Below are 21,485 nucleotides of genomic sequence, written 5' to 3'. Positions count from 1 at the left end.
AAAAACATGACTTAGACATTTTTCCATATCAATAATTACATAAATTTATTATCATTTTTGAAGTGCTTTCTTGAATAGCATTTCTCACTCCTTAAAATTGTGGAAAGACCCTAAAGAGCTTTTGTTTGTGTGGCTATCTCTACTGGTATTTACCATTTTAGAGATTACAACTGAGAAATTTTAAATAATTATTTACTAATTCATTTAAAATAATAAATCCATTACATACCTTCAAAGATAATATATTTCTAAGAAAAATAAATTTTTCAAAACAAAAAGATTTTGTGAGAAGAGTGGCATTGTTTTACACTGTCGCAAATCTCTTCAACATCTAACTTAGAAGCTAGCTAGCTAGATTCTCACATCTGGTTGTGCATTCAATCTGCTCAGATATGTTACTTTAGTTGAAGTATATGAAGACAGTCTGGCCTCACACAAATATATACTGGAGAAGGGGGAAATATTTTAATAGACTTTTCAGATAATTATGGATATTCTTCTTTGATATTATACCGAAACCCAAGCTATAGCTTCTTAAAGGTTAATTGTAATGTGGCATCGAAAACTAAATTAGTGAACTTTCTTTACTCTGTCCCATTAAAATCCATTTTTTAAAAAACCTTTTACTTCAAATGGATCTCTACCAATGCATGACTTTGTGACCCAGGTGCTGGTATTTTAGAGAATATTGGTTCACTGAATTACTCAGATTTTTCAAATGTTGACACATTTCATTCACTAATATCAAAATATCACATTTGTCAATATCACCACCAATGTCATCAAAAAAGTCTTCAGTACTGGCAAGCTTTAAAGCTCACAGTGGCAAACAGAAGTTTTTCTAAAATTGTAAATATGGTCAGTTGTTTCATTTGAAATGTCAAGCTCACTTTGTTCATTTTTAAGAAAATGTACGCCCAATACCTATGACTCAAACTATGGTTTGTTGTCCATCATTCTTTCAAGTAAAAACGGTGTTCCATAAAAAAAACTGGCTAGTTTAGCTCACAACTTGTATTAGATTAGTTTTCTATTGCTGCCCTAATAAATTACCACAAACTTATTATCTTACAATTCTGTAGATCAGAAGTCCAGTAAGTATCTCACTGTACTAAAATCAAGGTGTTGGCAGATTGGCTCTAGGGGAGAACCTATTTCCTTGTGGTTGTAGGACTAAGGTTCCCATTTTCTTGCTGGCCATCAGCTGAGGGTGGTTCACAGATTCTAGAAGGTGCCCACACTCCTTGGCTTGTGGCCTCCTTCCTCCATCTGCGAAGCCAGCAATGGCAGGTCAAGTCCTTATGTCTCAATCACCCTGATCTCCTCCTTTACCTTCCCTTCCACTTTTTTTTTTTAACTTCTTTATAAAAGCCTATACTTTGAGACATGATGGAAAACTTGACAGATACACATAGAAAAATAAGACATGATCACAATTTAGAATGAAGACAATTTAAACAGAGTTTAAAGTCTACTCAACTAACATACAAGCGCAAGTACTGAGAGTGTATCTTGTGCTGAAGGGCTGAGAGAAATGGGTATTAGTATTCCTTTCCTTCTTCCTCGCCCTCTCCTTCAATAGAATCCACACCAACCTCCTCATACTCCTTCTCGAGGGCAGCCATGTCCTCATGGATCTCAGAAAACTTTCCTTCCTCCATCCCCTCCCCCACACACCAGTGGACAGAGACACGCTTGGCATATATCCAGTCGAACTTGTGGTCCAGGTGAGCCCAGGCCTCAGCAAGGGCTGTGGTGTTGCTCAGCATGCACACAGCTCACTGGACCTTGGCCAAGTCTCCACCAGGTACTACAGTGGGAGGCTGGTAGTTAATGCCGACCTTGAAGCCGTGGGACAATCCACACACTGGATGGTGTGCTTGGTCCTGATGGTAGCAATGGCAGCACTGACGTCTTTGTGAACCACGTTGCCACGGTACAACAGGCAGCAAGCCATGTATTTACTGTGGCGAGGGTCACATTTCATCATCAGGTTGGCAGGCTTGAAGCAAGCATTGGTAATCCCTGCTACAGAAAGCTGTTCATGGTAGGCTTTCCCCATAGTGATGACTGGGCATATGTGGCCAGAGGAAGGTGGATGCGGCGATATGGCACCAGATTGGTCTGGAATTCTGTCAGATCAACATTCAGGGCACCATCAAACCTGAAGGAAGCAGCGATGGAGGACACAATCCGGCTAATTAGGCAATTAAGGTGGCGTAGGTTGGGCGCTCAATATCGAGGTTCCTACAACAGATGTCATAGACGGGTGATGTGGGTGGTGAGGATAGAGTTGTAGGGCTCAACCACAGCTGTGGAAACCTGGGGGGCTGGGTAAATGGAAAACTCCAGCTTGGACTTCTTGCCATAATCAACAGAAAGACGTTCCATCAGCAAGGAGGTGAACCCAGAACCAGTCTCCCCACCAAAGCTGTGGCAAACCAAGATGCCCTGAAGACCTATGCACTGGTCAATCAACTTCCGAATTCTGTCTAAGATGAAGTCAGTGATCTCCGTGCCAATGGTGTAGTGCCTGTGGGCATAGTTACTGGCAGCATCTCCCTTGCCTGTGATGAGCTGCTCAGAGTGGAAGAGCTGGCGGTAGATGCCAATGCAAACTTCATCAATGACCTTGGATTCCAGGTCTTCAAACACTGCCCTGGGCATGTGCTTTCCAGTGCCTGTCTCACTGAAGAAGGTGTTTAAGAAGTCATCTCCTCCCAACATGATCTTGTCACTTGGCAACTGGCCACCAGGCTATGACGTGTTCCAGGCAGTAGAGCTCCCAGCAGGCATTGCCAATCTGGACAGCAGGCTGGCCGATGTGGATGGAGATGCACACATGCATGGTGGCTACAGGTTAGGAGGCAAAGATAGCAGGAGCACACATTGGGTCCCAGTTACCATCCCCGATAAGCTAAGACTCCAGGTAAGTAATGCACTCCCCTTCCACTTTTAAAAACTCAGGTGATTAGATTAGGCCTGCCTGGAAAATCCGGGATAATCTCCCCTTCCCAAGGTCCTTATCAACCTTAGGCACATCAGCAAGGTCACTTTTGCCATGTAAGGTAAAAGACATACAGGTTCCTGGGTTAGGGTGAGGACATATTTATGGGGTCGTTTTTCTGCCTAGCACAAAACTCAGACAATTGCACAAATGATTTTCCTCGAGACAACCATATTGGATATTCAGTTCCAATTTTGTCACACATTATATTAAGAAGGTGTGTCCTTCAAGGTCAAGATTAAATAAAGTGAATAATTTTTACTGTTTCATCAAAGACATCCTTAAGTGGAACTGCCTTTCTTTTTTTTCCTATTTTTTTTTTTTTATTGTGAGTTCTTAATAGTGTAGGACTACAATGACCATTAGTAAAGTTTGATGCCACTGTTTTGATTCATGCTAAGGAGCCAGCAGTTTTAGCTCCCATTCCTTTTGCACTATCAGTGCAGATGTCAACATAGCAAAAAAGGCACATAATAAATAGCATTACTATGAAAATAGTTTTGACTTAAAGACTCCATGAAAGCATCTCAGGGAACCCTAGAGTTCAGCAAACCACACTTTAAGAACTACAGTTCTAGAGTATACTGCCATGCCCACAAGTAATAATGTATTATAACACTGACCTAAGTTACCTCCACTGAATTCAATTATCTTCTAAACTTAGGGACACATAGGTTATGTTATACATTAACGCCTTCCAGAATCATTCAGACAATATGGGCTCTAGTCCCAGCTCTTCAATTTATGGACTATGTTAGACTAACAAAATTTATTATTAGCTTCTCTTTAGAAAAAACTCTTTGAGTTTAAAACTCTTTGCTTTCAAGTTCTTTTCATTTATATAATGGGTTGATGATACCTAAATCAAAGGATTGTTGTAAGAATTAAATGAGAGCACATATATGCCTGGCAGATAGTAAGTGCTCACGAGATAGTAACAACTGTTGCTCACTGTGTATTCTGCATTCCATTATTTGGGGTGTGTGTGTGTGTGTGTGTGTGTGTGTGTGTGTGTGTGTAATTAGCAGACAGACTACAATATTTCAGACTTCTAACTTTTCAGCTTTAAAGCAACAGGCTTACCTGAATCCTATGTTTGTGACAGCTAGAACCACACCCTGTTAGGGGTAGTCACCCTACAGACAGATCTTGCTTCTGTCAGTTAACTACCTGCGGTCAAAATGAATTATAGGCAAACTTGACAGGACACTTTGAAAAAACACAAGATCACTAATCATAAGATTTACGTTTCATATTAAAGTTAGTCACAACCACTTCCTCTTTCCTTTTCCAGAGGCAAGCAGTAACCTTTTATTTATTTATTTATTTATTTTTTGCCTCTTCAGAAAAACACTGTATGTAAAAACAGTCTAGTTCACAGAAAAGCTTGGCTTTTTCCCACTGTTATATTTTCAGAGTTGTTGTTTTTTTTTTTTTAATATCCTAGACTATGAGAAACAAACTGGCTAAATAAATCCTGTAGAATAAAAATATCATATTTTGACAGATTAAATAATTCCAGAATTTTAGGAAATCATTCATCAACTCATGCATAGTAATTCTTACAATTTATAAACCCAGTTAAAAAATAAACCTAATCAATTATGTTATAGTCTGATTGGCTTCCTACCAATTATAGGTATCAAGACAATTGTGTTAGAGAGGGACAAGGACCAGCAGAATGTAAGGAGAAAAGGTCTGAAAAATAATAAGATAAAATACAAACAATTGTGGGAAATTTTTAACAAATCAGAAGTCTGGGGCCCCAGAAGTCAAAGAAAGTGTAAGTCCAGAAGATGTGTTACGAAGCCAAAAACTTAGAAATGAAAAGATCAAGGCAGAGATAAAATGGAGAGTCAAGTCTCAACAGTTAAAGGATCAGGAGATTAAGTAGAAATATATATCCAGAATGACCAGGATGCAGACTCAATTTAGGCAAAGCTTTCTGTCAGTAACCCAGCTGTTACACCAGGGGACTCTTTCACCGCCACCTTTGCAATCTTCATTTGCCTTTTGGATTCCCGGTATCATTCACTAACATAAAATGGTAGTCCTGGAGTTAAAACACAATCAATAAAAAATTAACTAGACTCTAACTCTAACAGTCTGCCTTTAAACAGTAATTCCTCAAGGCTTGAAGTAAAAGCTTAAGGATGCTGCATATGAACTTCAAAGAAATTTAGACAAAGACCAGAAAATTACAGCAGATGTCAAGGTATATGAGCCTACCATGGTCAACTCTTACTTTAAACATTAGGATATCTGAGCAGATACACAATATGCAAACTCAAAAACTCATCTTTCTCAAATTCTATTTGGTTTTATGCTAGGCTAACATATAGTGTATTATAGATATATATTACAAATGTTACATTACATAATATAGATTGTATATTATCTTTGGATATAAATCCAAAGAGAGCTTCCACAAGTTCCCAACACCACATCTAACCACCTATTTACATCTGTGCCCATAAACTCTGCCTTCTCTCTTGGTACTCTAAATGAACATGTTTAGAGAGGCCACCGTCTCCCTATCCCACTCCATCCACTCATGTAACTTGTACATCAGGTGCATCACCTCTTTCAAACTTAAGGACATTGCTCTAGCAATTCTCCCCTCTTTCCTACATGATCAATTTTCCCTTCTTTACTTTATCTTTTCCATCAGTTTACAAACATATTATTTTTTCTCCCATCCTAAAAAAAAAATTTATCTTTACCCCACTTCCCTATTTAGCTACTACCCAAATTCTCTCCTCATATGTGCAATTTAAACCTTTGAAAGAGTTGCCTATGTTCACTGTCTCCAATTTCTCTTCTCCCTTTCCTTCAGGAACCCACATCAGTCAGGCAATTGCTTCACCACTCCACCGAAATAGCTAGTAGGATTTCTATATTGCTAAAACCTATGGTTAATTCACAGTTCTTATCTAACTAGACCCATTGGGAGCATTTGACACAGATGATCATTTCTTCCCCCTTAAAATACTTTCTTCACTTGGCTTCCAGGACACCACACTGTCCTCCCAGCTTTTCTCCATTTCTCTGGCTCTCCTTTTTTAGTCTCCTCTGCTTACTACTTTCATGTCCCAGAACTCCAATCCTTGGAGCTACCCAGGGCTCAGTGACTGGTCCTCTTATCTTCTCTTTACACTTGTTCCACCTAGTAATTTCATCCACTCTTGCAGCCTCAAACACCTTAAATAATACCAGAATGTTGATGATTCTCAATGATTCCCAATGATGAGTTCCATCATCTAGAGCCCAGATCAATCCCCAGAATTTCAAACACATGTACCAACTGACTACTTGACATCTCCAAATGGATGTCTAACAGATATATCAAACTATTCATAACTAAAGTACTGGTATACCTCCTCAAACATGCACCCCACCTTAGTCTTTGTCATCAGTAAATGGCAAATTTATTTTTCCAGTAGCTCAGGTCAAAAGTCATGCTACCATCCTTGACTCATCTCTTTCTCACATAGTCTATTTAAACCCATCAGCAAATTCTGTTGGCTTTACCTTCAAAATTATCCAGAAGGTGACCACTTTTCATCACTCCTACTGCTATCAACCTCTTCGAACCCACCACCATATCTTGCCTGGATTATGGCAAGTCTCCTAACTAACTGTCCATGCCCCATTTAAACCCTTTCTCAACACAAGCAGCCAAACTTGGATCACATCTCTCTTCTATTCAAAACCCTCCAACAGCTTCCCTTGACATTTAAAGTAAAAGCCAAAAAAGTCCTTAGGAATGGTTTAAAACATGCTGTATTTTCTGATTCTCTACCATTTCTCTGAACTCATCTCCTACCACTCTCCCCTTGTTCCTGCTTACTGTTTCTCAACAGACCAATATATTCCTTCTCAGGTTCATGAACCTCCTGCTCTTCTCCACCTCATCAGATCATTAGTCAACTGTCAACCTTCTCAATGAAACTCCACTTGGCTACACTACCTGAGGTTGTGTCTTGTCCTGTATTTGTATTCTCTCATGGCCTTAGGAATCCACCCCTACCCTCACCCCCACCCCCTTACAGGAATTCTAATGCCCCTCTATTCTCTATGAAATAGACTTTCTCTCCCTCCCACTATGCTCTATTTATTGTATGACTTAAATCAGGTAATTATTTGCCCAGGCAGCTTTGACTTAATTGTTTCTTACACTGCTTTTGCTGCCTGCAAGCTGTTTCTGTCTGCAGGCAAGGCAAGTTCTTGGGGATGGGCGGGGGGGGGGGGGGTGTATCAGTCAGAGAGGAGTTTCCTGGTTCAGTCTTTCAGGCTGCCACCCAAAAGGATGGAGGGGCATATAGGCACCATAGTATGTGCAAAGCGGTTACTCCATTACCTCAGGAATAGGGTTAGGGGCCCACAATGGGAGTACATGCTGGCTTCATACCGCACCGGGGAGGGGCTAGCAAGGGTGCCGCAGGCTTCTCCTACTATTTTTTGAAAGCTGAATTTTCTTGATTTGACACTTTCCCAGTGACTGAAACCCTTAACTGTTTTCCAGAGTTCAGAGGATGATAGCTCTGCCAGTTATTGCAAGTTGTTCAAAGGTTCTGTGGAGGAACAGCAACCTGAAGTTTATGCCACCATCTTGGTCAACCAACCAACTGGATGTTTCTTAAAGGGTATAAACAAAAGTCTTTCTTGAATATATCAAGATATTTACTTGCCTAGAGAAACAACATGAGTCAGTCTATCACAATGATTTGGCTTCTGAAAATAACTACACAAGCTGTTTTGAAACACAGGATTATTTAATATAACTAATAATTATTGTCTTACAAATACAGCTTAATAGTTTACAAAGTGCTTTTCAACTAATTCTAAGTTGGCCCTTACTTTATGGGAGACAGGACAAGTATAAGTCACTTAAGAACTAAAGTCCTTCAACTAGTAAATGAAAGCTGATACTCAAATGCTGATTTTTTAAACTCACATTGAATGGCATTTCGGATCCATTTATTTTAGCTCAAATTCATATTACCAGGAAATAACCTAAGTTTAGTAGAATCACAAGTTAGGGTCCGCAAAATTTTAGATCTTGCCATAGCCCTTGTGAATTCTAAAAAAGAAAACATCATGAAACACAAGAGGTCACCAAAAGCTATGGCATTCGTGACAGAACAATGGTAATTGTGGCAGTCTTATTAAATCTGTATGCCAGCATTTAGCTGTGATCATGGAAGAAAGAAGGAAAAAAAGAGAACAGAAAAGAAAAAGAAAGTTCTCAGAGAGAATGACCTATATGTCAAATGCTTACCAGAATGCACACTTTATTTAATAACACCAAGAATTATACATATTATTTCAAATACAATAGAAGCTAATATGCCAGCCAGTCCTTGAAAACATTTATACATATTTAGCAAACTGTTTTGTTTTGTTCTTGTTTTACTTCCCATTATAAGCCTTCAATCAAATATGTATTTGGCAATGCTTCTGAGCAGAGAGCAATGTTACTATGTTTCCAATACTCTAACATAGTGCAGATGTTGATTTAAAGGGAAACAACATAGGAAAAACCTGTATCTAATTAATTTCACTCAACAAACCTCTACTGAGCATCTAATATTTGCAAAACTCTTGCTAGATTCCCCAGAGTATACAGTGGGGTGGAAATCATTGCTGTTAAAGAGAACACATTCAGTAGAGAAGTCGGCAAGTACACAAACAACCATTTACCATTCAGTGTAGGTGCTAAAAACATAAAGTTTTCATTTAGAAGTGTTATACACAAAATACAAGTTTCATCAAAGTTTTAATATGGTTTCTAAAAAGAACATTGTTGTTCCTTTAAGTATTAAAGTGTCCAAAGTCTGATGACAAAGGGACAAAGGTAGAAGTTTTCTGAAATCTAAAGACATCAGAAACTGTTACTTCCCTCTATTTACTCAGCAGCAGGTAAGGCTAGTCCTCAAAAGGGAACACCAAACCTCTACCTCCTCCCTGTCTACTCCTCACCAAGGAGGCTGCTGCGGATCTTAACTTTGCAGGGTTATCCAAAACAGATTAACATATGAAAGGCTGTTCAAACTAGAAGACCTTCTTCACAAACTTTATTTTTAAGTAAATAGTGAAATGCACAGGTCATAATATGAAGTACATTCCACGGTCACTGGATTACTGTAGACTAACAAAGGCTATTTATAAGTATTCCTTGTCTCATTCTTATGAGTTGCTAGAAATAGCAAACTCAAACAGTTTATGAAGTTCACAATCCAGAAAACTATAAGCAATACCTTGGTATGTATCATGGCTCCAGAACTAGTTTATTTTTGCATCCTTCCCATTTTAATGGGCTGGTTTGTTTAAGCTTCCTTATTTATATACAGTATCAGGTGGTTTTTGCAACCCCCTGGCTTTTGAGCTTCCCTGCAGGGCACCTCGTTTGTCTCATGACCTGCTATTAATGTAGTTCCTGCTGTCAAGCAAAGTTTTCCACAGCGTTGTTTCAACTGCTTATAATTTATGCAAAGGGTAAATGCTTAATTCAGTTCCCTTCATTAAAAACCACAAGCTGCAAATTTCACACCTCCACAGGTAAAAAAAAAAAAAAACAAAAAACAAAAAACAAAAAACAAAACAAAAAAACACAACAACAGCAAAGCCTCCCAGACAACTCTGTCCATTATGCTAAAATAATAAAGCACTTTTCTTTCAGATTTGAATGCAGTTAATGGAATTTACATATCAACCTTTTCTCTCTCAATGGCTGTTTCAAGAAGGGGTAAAAGAATTGACCCAAACACCATCATTGTCCACAGGTCTAAAAGCTTTTCAGATGTTGTTAAAGCTCAAGTTCACCTACAGAGACAAACCTTCCTGCAATAAGTTTTAAGCAATACAACCTTATCTCACCAGGGAAAAATCAAAGAGTTTCTTAAATAAGGACCAAAAGGGGGATACTCTAAACATTTTACAGTTTTCTATGAATAATGATTTCCCAGTAAAGTCATTTTAGGCAGAATTTCACAAGTTTGTCATGTCCTATAACTAACTGCCAACAAATTAAACCAACTAAGGTCTACAATCTCTAAAATCCAAAAGTATGAATACCAAAAAGAAAACAACAATGATAAGGAAAACAAACACAAGCTCATAAAATAGATTTTGTCACAGTCGCCACATCCCTTTACATTTATTTATAACATAATTAAGAGGTCATGTCCTGAGAACATGGGTATTTATTTTCATACAATGTTGAAAAAAAAAAAAATCCTGATGACAGAGTAAGACATTTTCAGTCATGAAAGGATTCAAAAGTTTACCCATATATTCATTTTAGAGAAGTTATTTGAAGATATGTTCCAGCAAAACAAAGGAGTAAATTAAGATCAAGAGTAGATCCAACCTTGAAATCTATAAAACTTACTACAGTGTAATCAATCTCAACTGAAACAGTGTACAAAGGGCTCTAGGTGAAGGGAATCTAGTGAAAGAAAGGATTTCACAGATTACTTAGCATGCTTTACATGTGACGAGAATTTAAGGCTATGACTTATCAGAGAAGGCAAAAAAATTTTAAAAAGGTAAATAGTGACTCAGAGAAAACCAAAAAGCTATAAAAACATAAGAAGTATAATTATGACACACTGGCACCATAATTAGTATTTACACAGTCACAATAACATAAAACCCTTTAATCATTAATCATAATCCATTCACCAAAAAATCAGCCTACAAAGTATGAAATCAATTATTCATATGAAATACAATGTAATGACATCAATCTTATCAACAGAAAAATAAAAGTGTAGATGCCAGAATCTGGAAAGTATACATGGAGGAAAAAGAGATAAAAAGGAAAAGTGGTAGAATTAGCACAGAAATTTAAGAGAAACTGTCTAGAGTTGATAGAAGAGGAAATAGAGACTACTAACAGAGGATATGAAAAAAAATAATATAATTATACTGTGAGGAGAGGTAAATTGGTCTACATCTCCAGAAAGACTTTGTTCCTTTACAATGTATCCATAAGTGAACCATTACCACTCCCAGAAAATTCAGTCCAAGTGAACAGTATCATAATCTACCAAAGCTACTCAAGCCATAAATATCTAGGAGTTAGCCTAGTGTAGTGGATCAGAGATAGCCACAAATTCTTCATAACCCTCCCATTGAGAGGGGAAGGCTAATTTCCTCCCTTTGAATCTAGGCTGGTCCTGTGATTGCTCTGAGCAATAGAAGTAGTCGAAATAACATTCCATGATCTCCAAGCCCAGGCACTTAGGCCTGGCTGCTTCCAGTTTCATGCACTGAAAACACCCAACAGCTATGTTTGAAGTCAGACTACCTTGGGACCACCATGCTGTGAGGAAGCACAAGCAAGCCATGTAAACAGGCCATATGGAGAGAAAGAGATGTGTGGTCAGCGCCCAGATGTTTCATTCATCCCAGCACAGACTCTAGACATGTGAATGAAGAAGCCACCTTGGACATTCCAGTCCCAGCAGATGTCATATGGAGAAGAAATGAACTGTTCTCACCAAGACATGAGCAAATTGCAGAGGAGTGAGAAATAAATGTTGTTGTCATTTTAAGCCTTTTAGTTTGGGGTGAATTTTTTATGCAATAAACAATGTAAAAGTATCTAGAAGTAGGTTACTGGCATAACAAAAGCCTAAAACATGGGGCATTACCCTTAGGAGTGGGCAACACGTGGAGGCCTGAAGGAATGAGAGGAGACTGTTGGTGGAAGTTGGGAGAGCAGGGAGGAGATTGCTATTGGAGGATGGACAAAAGGGGACACAAATTATATATGGCAAAACAATTAGTGAAACCATTGTTAACAATAACATGCATGAAAGAAAGAGTACCTAAAGAACTTGTGCATGAGGCTAAGGAGATTTCCAAGCAAAATGGCTTTTTTCACCTACATATGATAAAGTAAGGGAGAAACAAGATAAGCTAAGAAGGAACTGTTTCATTTTCAATCAGAAATTAGAAGAAATATAAAGATGTCAGGACTTAATGAGTCCAAAAGTAAAGCTACTTTCATCTGCAGTCTCTCTCAGCAAGACTCTCAGAGTTAAAAATAGTTTCAGGTGCCCCAATCAAGATGGCGGGTGAGAAGCCTCAGGGCTCCATCCCACAACAAAAGCTTTTTTAACTGTTTTCTGGAACAGTAAAAAAGATGTTTCTGCTAGTTTGTACTGGTTGTTCAAAGCTTTTGTTGGGAGAGGGACACTCGTCTCAGGCTCACCATCCCATCTATTTTCCTTCTAGGTCCCCATGACCTACTAGTCAACGCCATAGGTCTCTGCAAGTCAGACTACTTTGATTACTTCTTTGACTCTCCTGTCCATTATGGTAGTCTGCCTGCCTTGTCTCTGGAGATTAGGTGCTGCCACTGAATTCTGCAAACCTGGGACCTAATCGAACCTACTATATTTAAGGATCCAAGGATCAGTGACAGCAGTTCCCACAGTAATATCTGACCTACAGAGGAAAGCAATCACAGAGCTCTTTGGTGATGATGGAGTTTAGATCACAGCTTGAGGCTAAAACATGGGAACATCTGTGGTCCTTTCTGCTCATGTATCTTGTCTCAGTCATGCATATGTGGCACTAGGAATTCCTCCATTTACATCAAAACAAATGTCCTCTCTTCTCTAGGAAACAGTTCCCTCATGACCCTGGACAGTGCCATCCATGTCTTTCAGCCAGAAAACCCTTGGCCCAGGCAGCCTTCATTTGACTGTTCTCCTACAGCACTCCATAGAACTCTGAGCTGCGTTCTACATGCAGGCAAGTTCTGGGATGGTGAGCCTGAGACGAGGGTCCTGGTTCAGTCTTCGGTCACCATTAGATACCTTGAGATGGATATATTTGCTCCCAGTATGTGAACAAGGGTTACTCTGCTCCCTCTGGAACCAGGTAAAGGACTGCAGTGACAGGGCAAGTGCTCAATCAAGAAAAAGTCAACTTATAAGTGGTCGGATTTCCTGGAGCCCTGGCTGGTCCTTCCCTCACCCCTCCCCCACTCAGTGCAGAGTGACCCATTCCCAGTGCAGACCCTTGGCATTCAAGGAAAACTATGTCATAACACTAGTTGGATACAAGTTAAGGAACAGACACTTGAGAGTCTATGTTCCAGCAATAACACATTAAAATATCAAAATGTTCAGGTTTCAACAAAATATTAAAAAACATACAAAGAAAGAGGAAGCAATGTCCATGGCAAAGGAGAAGATTAAAGCATTAGAAACCACCAAAGAGAAGAACCAGACATGGAACAAACCAGACAAAGACTTTTCAAAAAAATGGTCCTAGAGGGTAAGCCTACTTATAATTGTGCCTAAGAGTCTCCCCCGAGTACCTCTTTGTTGCTCAGATGTGGTTTCCCCTCTCTCTAAGCCCACCTAGCAGGTGAACTTACTGCCGTCCCCCCCTCTACATGGGACATGACTCCTAGGGGTGTAAATCTCCCTGGCAATGTGGGACATGACTCCCGGGTATGAGCCTGGACCTGGCATCATGGGATTGAGAAAATCTTGATCAAAAGGGGGAAGCGAAATGAAACGAAATAAAGTTTCAGTGGCTGAGAGATTTCAAATGGAGTCGAGAGGTCACTCTGGAGGCATTCTTATGCATTATGTAGGTATCCCTTTTTAGTTTTTGGTATATCAGAATAGCTAGAAGGAAATACCTGAAACTGTCAAACTGCAACCCAGTAGCCTTGATTCTTAAAGACGACTGCATAACTGTGTGGCTTAGCTAGTGTGACTGTGTGACTGTAAAAACCTTGTGGCTCAACTCCCTTTCTCCAGTGTATGGACAGATGAGTAGAAAAATGGGAACATAAAATAAATGAAAAATAGGGTGGGATGAAGGGGAAATGCTTTAAGTGTTCCTTTTTACTTTTATTTTTATTCCCATTTTTATTTTTTTGGAGTAAGGAAAATGTTCAAAACTTGACTGTGGTGATGAAAGTACAACTATATGATGGTACTGTGAACAGTTGATTGTACACTGTGGGTGAGTGTATGGTGTGTGAATATATCTCAGTAAAACTGAATTTTTTAAAAAATGGTCCTAAAATATGTTCAAAGAGCTGAAGGAAAATATGGACAAATAAAAAAAGGAAATCAGGAAAATGACAGATGAACACAAAGAGACTACCAATGGAGAGATACAAATTATGAAAAGAAATCAAAAAGAGCTGAAGACCACAGTAACAGAAATTAAAAATTTTCTAGAGGGGTTCAACAGCAGATTGAAACTGGAAGAAGAAAGACAATGAACATGAAGATGAGACAATTGAAATCATCCTGTCTGCGGAACAGAAAGAGGAAGGAATGAAGAGAAGTGAACAGGGCCTAGGAACCTGTGGAAAACCATCAAGCATACCAAGACACACATTGTGGGAGTCCCAGAAGTAGAAGAGAAAAGGGGGCATAGAAAATATTCAAAGAAATACTGAATTTCCAAAATTAAATGAAATAAATGAATATCATCATCAAAAACATTCAATGAACTCCAAACAGGAAAAAACCCAAATAGACCCACACTGTGACATACTGAGCTCATAATTTTGTATTGTTCCCTCTTTACATTATTTATAAACATTTTCCTCTGTTTTTACACTCACTTATGAAACAAATATCTATTGAAAAAAAAAAAAAATGAGGGAGAAATTCGGATATTCCCAAATAAACAAAAGCTGAGAGAGTATATCAGCATTAGACTGGCCTCACAAGAGATGCCAGAGTTCTGTAGGTTGAAAGGAAAGGACAATAAGACAATAGATCGAAGCTGCATGAAGAAATACAGACCTTCAGTAAGGGTAACAAAATGGATAAATATAAATGCCAGGACTATTGTATTTATGGTATGTAACTCCAGGTTTTACTTTCTACAAGATCTAAAGGGCAAATGCATGAAATGTAACGATAAATCAGTAGTTTGGGACTCATTAGGTATAAACATATATTTTGTGGCAAGTACTACCTAAAGATGGGAGGATGGAAGGGTATAGGAAACATAGTTTGTGTACACAATTGAAGTTAAGTTGGTATCAAAGCAAACAAGATTGATAACAGATTTAGGATGTTAAATTTAAGCCCCATGGTAACTACAAAGGAAATATCAGAGAATATGTAAGCCTAAGATAGAACGTAGAGTACAGGTTGCCAGGGAAGGGGACAAGGGTAATGGGGAGTTAATACATAAAGGGTGTAGGGTTTCTGTTTGGAGAGATGGGGAAGTTTTAGTAATGGATGGTGGTGAGGGGGCTGTAATATTGTGAATGTGATTAATCCTACTGAATGGCACGCCTGGGAGTGGTTGAGATGGGAAAGCTTATGTTGTATATATGCTCACAATTTAAAAAAAAAAAAAAAAAAAAAAAAAAGAAAAAAGAAAGAAAAAGAGAAAGAGAAAGAGAAAGAGAAAGAGAAACTAAAGAGACAATGACAGTTAAATGCAATCTGTGATCCTGGACAGGATCTGAAAGGGAAGGAGCAAACGCTCAAAAGCACATTATTGGGACACAAGAAAAAAACTGGAAAATAGACTGTAAGCTATATATCAACATTAAATTTCCTGAACTTATTAACTGCATTTAAGGTGGTTACAAAAGTCAATACCCTTGTTCTTAGGATACATGCATGTAATTATTAAGTGGTCAAGGAGCATGTTGTATACAACCTACACTCGTGTTAGGAAAATGGACTGATACATAGGTAGACAGGCAGACAGAAGGACAGATGGACAGACAGACAGATGGATAGAGACAATGATATGGCAAAATGTTAATATTGGTATATTTGGATATCTGGGGGAGAGGAGTATGTTGTAGTTGGAGTTTGTATTATTTTTGTAACTGTCATAAGTTTTACAGTATTTCAAAATTAAAAGTTTTTAAAAAATTAGTCTCAGAACAAAGATCAAATCTAACATTCTGCCTACAAAAATTAAGCTCCAGGTAACTATCAAGTAACACTCTTTTTTTAAGACTCAAAGACCTAAGACACTGCCTCCTAGACCCTCTCAGCTAGAAAAGGGGCTTCCAAGAATCTTCAGAGTTTTATCCCACAGAAACCTGATACCCAGTTGAAAGTACAAAAAAGCAAATCTCAAAGGTATTTCTGGGTGTGGCTTTTGCCAAATAGAGTGGACTATAATTAATATACAAGAAGCCCTCAAAAATTTTGTTAGCTATACCAGCTAACAAAATATAGCGTGGACTAAAATGAAATGAGAAATTCCAAAATCAAAAGTGGTCTCTGGGCTCCCAAACTCCTAAGGGCAGGAAGCAGGCTAGAAAAGCTACTCGGCTGCAAACACTGGCCATTTCTTATTGAAAAGGAAGGATGCCACAAAGGGAGAACCACAGAAAACCATTCACAGTGCAAACTGGACCCTCATTAAGGTACATTCCCAGACTCCAAAACAGGGATAAATGGCTGGATTTCAGAACTGCTCTGGACCAGTAACTATTTTATGGCTCCAACCCCACTCTTGCACACCCATTCTGAAGAGGGATGTCTACTGTGTTCGTGTAATAATTGGTGGCCAGAGTGCAGACAGTTGTGGATTCAGTATGTACACAACTTCTTTAATAGGAGCAACTTCCCCTCCCCTTGAATCTGGGTTGCCTTATGACTGCTCTGACCAGCAGAATGCAGTAATGGTCTGGGACTTCTGCACCCAGGCATTATGAAGGCCTTTAGCTTCTACTTTTGCAATCTGGGAAAAGCCAGACCCCATGTAAGAATTCAGACTTCTATGGAACCACCATGCTATGGAAGAAACTAAAGTTAACCACGTGGAGAGACCACCTGGAGAGAGAACCTAGCCAGCCTTGAGATGACACAGCAAACTCAGCTAAGATACCAGACAATGAAGAACTCATCCTGAAAATTCCAGCTCCAGCAGCTGCCACATGGAGCTCATCAAAGAGATAAGCCACCCTCACCAAGACTTGACCAGATTGCAGAATAATGAGCAAATAAATGACTGCTGTTGGTTTCAGTCATTAATTTGTGGGATGGTTTGATAGGCACCCTAGATAACCAAAATGCATAAATTTCTCACTCTCTTTTCATCCTGCCCCCCCCAATATCCAAGCAATCATTAAATCCCATCTTTCTGCCTCCTTAATGTTGCTCTAACCAGACCCCCTCCTCTCTACTCCCACTATTTATATTCTGTCTCATTATATTTTGCATGGACTACTCCCATAGCTTCCTAATGACAACCCTTCACCCATATACTCCCCGACATACTCCATTCTCCACATTACAGGCAAAATATTTTTTCTAAATGCAAATCTGATGTCATACCCATGTTTAAAATCATTAACAGCTCTCCATCACACACAAGCTAAGTCCAGATTCCTTGGCATGACATTTAAGGCCTTTTGTGATTTCGTTTCAGATTTGGTCTCCAGCTTCATGTTGCATCATCTCCTACTGGCACTGAGCACTCTAGAAAAAGAATAAGGTCTAGAATGAAAAACCCAAGACTAGGCTCTAAATCTCAAGATGCATATATATGCTGCCACTAATTAACCAGGTGAACCTGGATGAGTCACTTTAAGCAGGCTTCCTTTACATTATAACATTATTGTTGGATAGGAACTCAATAATCTCTTGCTGTCTTATCCATCTCTAACATGCTATAATTCTCAAAACCCTTTTTAAAACTTAGCCAGAAGAGAAGGAAAATTATTTAAAGGGGAAAGTCACATGCACCAATCTTCCACTGCTCTTGCTGTACCCTCAAACTTGCTTGAGAGATTGTCTCCAGGATCAGATCCCCTTATCTGTTCTTAAATTACCCCTTTCTTCCTCTGAAGTCATAATATCTTCACAAACTCCAAGCTTCCTTCCTATAACAACTCCCATGACGGTGGGGGTGAGCTGAGTGGGGTGGACATCTGCTGCAATTTGCATGCATGAGCTGTTTGTAAGTCAAGCAGTCAAGGACTTCCTCTATAACTCTTTTCAGTAAGTACATAATACTAAATGATCTTGACAGTAGGCAGCTTTTTCAGTAGCTGAAAGTAGGGTACAACCAGAAAGAACACAGTACTTCACTCAAACAGGCACAATCAGTTCTTTTCTATCAAGAGTTATACATAAAAAATGCAATACTCTGGCAATGAGAAAGTCTCCAGAAATAATTAGCAGAGACTACAGATTAATATATGTTTTCTCAACCACAGAATACAGCAGGTTTATTTTTCAGACAACAACTCAATTCAGTTGTTAATTGAGTATGATACTGTCTGTGGTTTTTTCAAATATTTCCATTAACATGCTGAGGAAGTTTCCCTTTATTCCTATTTTTGAAGTGCCTTTACCAGGAAAGGGAACTGGATTTTGCTAAAGCCTTTGCTGCATCAATTGTGATATTCATGTTACTTTTACCTTTGTTTGTTGATGTGATGTAGTACATTAACTGATTTTCTTATGTTTCAGCTCTCTTGCATACAAGAGATAAAACCTACTTGATCATGGATGTAACTCTCTTGATGTACAGTTAGCTTGAAATTTGATTTCTTTGTTTTTTATTTCTTTTTCAGCTACTTGAGAATAAAAGCAGCAAGTTCACACTAATTTTTAAGTGTGTCAATCAAACTAGAAACTGTAGGAAAAACTACACTGCAAACTTCATGACACAAATTTATTTCAGTCTTGGAGGCTAGAACATTTGTCAAATTAATGAATTTGTGTTTGAAATAATGAAAAGTAAACATTATGCAGTAAGGAATTACTCAAATCATGAAAACCTATAAACTTTTTCTCAAATGACCTCTTCAAATAAAAATTCTCCTTGGCATCTGCTAATACATGGATCTTGAGCTGTTTCTCCTCCTTCTCCTAAGAAACTATTAAAATTACACTACGTGTACGCTGAAAGATATATAATATTCTGCCAACAGATGCCCCAAAGCCAAGCAGAAAGATGACACATATTCCAGTAGAATCATTCTTACAGATTGGAGAGGAGGGGTTTAAGTAATTTTATTGTTAAGCAATTTAGAACACTTTTATATTCAATAAACAAGATGTATTCTAGAATATAGACTAAAATCTGCATTAATCTTAATATACAACAAGGCATCAAAGTAATTTAGCACTTGTGGCAGACAGCAAGGGATTTATCCCCAGACTCCTGAGGTATATACTTTCACTCTCTCCTGCCCTTAAAAGCTCTGGCAGAAAAACTGAAAAGGACTCAAGAGAACATTTCATCATTCTTTCAAAACAAGAACTAACCATTCATATAATAATGATGGCAATTTAATAAATACTTCCATTCTCAGGTAATAGCTTCAAAGAAAAGAATAAGGTATTTGAAGTTTAACAATTTGACCACATTCCCCATTTAAAAGACCACTGCCCTACCTCACTTTACATATTTCATTTGGTATGGAAAACTTAACCCTTAGTAAACTTTAAAACAAATGTATCACAGTCTGTGATGAAAATACTTCTAATAAATCATTTTGTATGTCCATTTTAATTCAAGCTAGCACAGAATAAAAGGTAAAACTTATAAAGAAGGTACAAGTGAGAGAGATATAGGAGACTTTATATCTAAAAACACATACCGCCTAAGCACAAAACGGGGAAATGGAGCTCACAGAGAGGTAAAGCAAATGGCATCTGAACATCTTCTGTTCCCTGCCAAAATAAGAGGAAGCGGTGAAGCATGCGAGACATCAGGCCCAGGTTACTTAGCTTCACAGTCCAGTCTGACAGCATGCCTGGCATTTGCAGTCAAGGGGAAAGAACACTCAGCCCCCGTGCTCCAGGGCCCTTCTCTCAAGGACTATTCCAGGCACGCAAGCGAAAATAAACCAAACAAGGAGAATGAACTGCTTGTCAACCAAGTCTGACGACCTACTCCTGTACATGGCCAGGTACCAGAAGACCCAGGGTAAATGATTTTGAATTCCTCACCTTCCACCTGATCCTCAATTTCTCATCATTATTCATTTTATTTTTACATGAAAAATTTGTGGAGGTTTTTTAATGAGGGGGCGGGAAAGGGAATTAAGATGATTGGTTCTAATTTCATAGTAATAAAATCATTTTACTATAAATTAATTTTTCACCAGTACTAAACAAAATCTTTTATTATACGCTCAATTATTATTTTTTAAACATTATTCATATTTCTTTAACTTCTGCATTCTAAATACATTATAAATGAGCATTATTTTATTTTGCACATTATCATATAATTACAAACATTGTTTTTGACTCAATAAATACCTTTTAGAATAAAAACAGTAAGTATACTTTTATTAAACAACTCCAACATTTCACAAACTCAATAATAACTGACACATATACATGTCAAAGAAAGACTTTGTTAATCTCTATTCTGTATTTTCTTGATATAAACTCCAATTACATTAGTTTTGTAATTATTATATTTTCTCTTCCTGGTTGAATTCTACAGCACCATTACAAAAGAGAACTTATTTAGCCCAATTCCCCATTTCTTTTTGTGTTTACTATAAAGGTTTTATTATTTTTTTAAAAACTCAAGCAAACTTACAAGAAAAACACAGACTCAAATAGAACAAAGATAATTCTTAAGTAGTAACATAAACATGTTTAAATTTAAAATGCAAATTAAATTAAGAAGATGCTGATTTTAGAAAAGATTATAAAATAATACATACTGCTGGAGAAGTTTCAGTGAAACCAAGCACCTCAATCCACAAGTAATTCAGAATAGGATTTTGGTAAAACAAACTGGCAAAATGCTTAAAATTAACATTTTTAGGAATCTATCTCCCTAAAACGAATCATAAACACAGAAATACATTTGGGTAAAGTACTAAATTATTTTTTAAAAATAAGTCAGGGGAAAAAATTTTGCAGCTGTTCATCAGAACATTATTTGTTATTGATATTATTATCAATAGGAATGATATAACTGTACCAGAAGAAACAGTCCCATGAATTAAATTATATTCAGTCTGAGAAATAGTATGCAATCACTAATTTTTAAAAAAAGATGACAAAATAAGAAAAAGCAGAATATAAAACTATATTATTACAACACATTTTAAAATAAACTTTATTTTAGAATACTTTCAGATTTACAGAAAAATTACAAAGACAATATACAGAGTTGCCATATAAACCAACCTAGTTTCTCCTACGATTAATATCTTACACTAGTATGTACATGAATCACAACTAATGGACCAATCTTGACACATTATTATTAACTAGAGTCCACACTTTATTCAGATTTCCTTAGTTTATATCTAATACCTATTTTCTATTCCAGGACCCCATCCAGGATACCACATTACATTTAATCATCCGATTGGATCCTTTTGACAGTGACAGTTTCTTGGACTCTCCTTGTCTTTGATGACCTTGACTTTTGAGGAGGACTGAACAGGCATTTTATAGAATACCTCTCAACTGGGATTTGTCTGATGTTTTTCTCATGATTAGAATGAGGGTACAGGTTTTTGGGA

At 37.8% G+C, this 21,485-nt stretch overlaps 1 protein-coding gene and 1 pseudogene across 4 annotated transcripts in view; both read right to left on the bottom strand.

The window, feature by feature from the left end:
• The window catches only part of TBC1D4 (TBC1 domain family member 4), a 238,222-nt gene that overhangs the window by 118,253 nt on the left and 98,484 nt on the right, over positions 1–21,485 (bottom strand). The gene's annotated exons all lie outside the window — the stretch shown is intronic.
• On the bottom strand, positions 1,542–19,749 carry LOC119506707 (annotated as a pseudogene).

Source organism: Choloepus didactylus, chromosome 12 (assembly GCF_015220235.1).
Source record: "Choloepus didactylus isolate mChoDid1 chromosome 12, mChoDid1.pri, whole genome shotgun sequence".
NCBI classification, from domain to species: Eukaryota; Metazoa; Chordata; class Mammalia; order Pilosa; family Megalonychidae; genus Choloepus; species Choloepus didactylus.
Note: the sequence above shows the minus strand (reverse complement) of the source record. Positions and strands in the feature narration are given on the sequence as shown.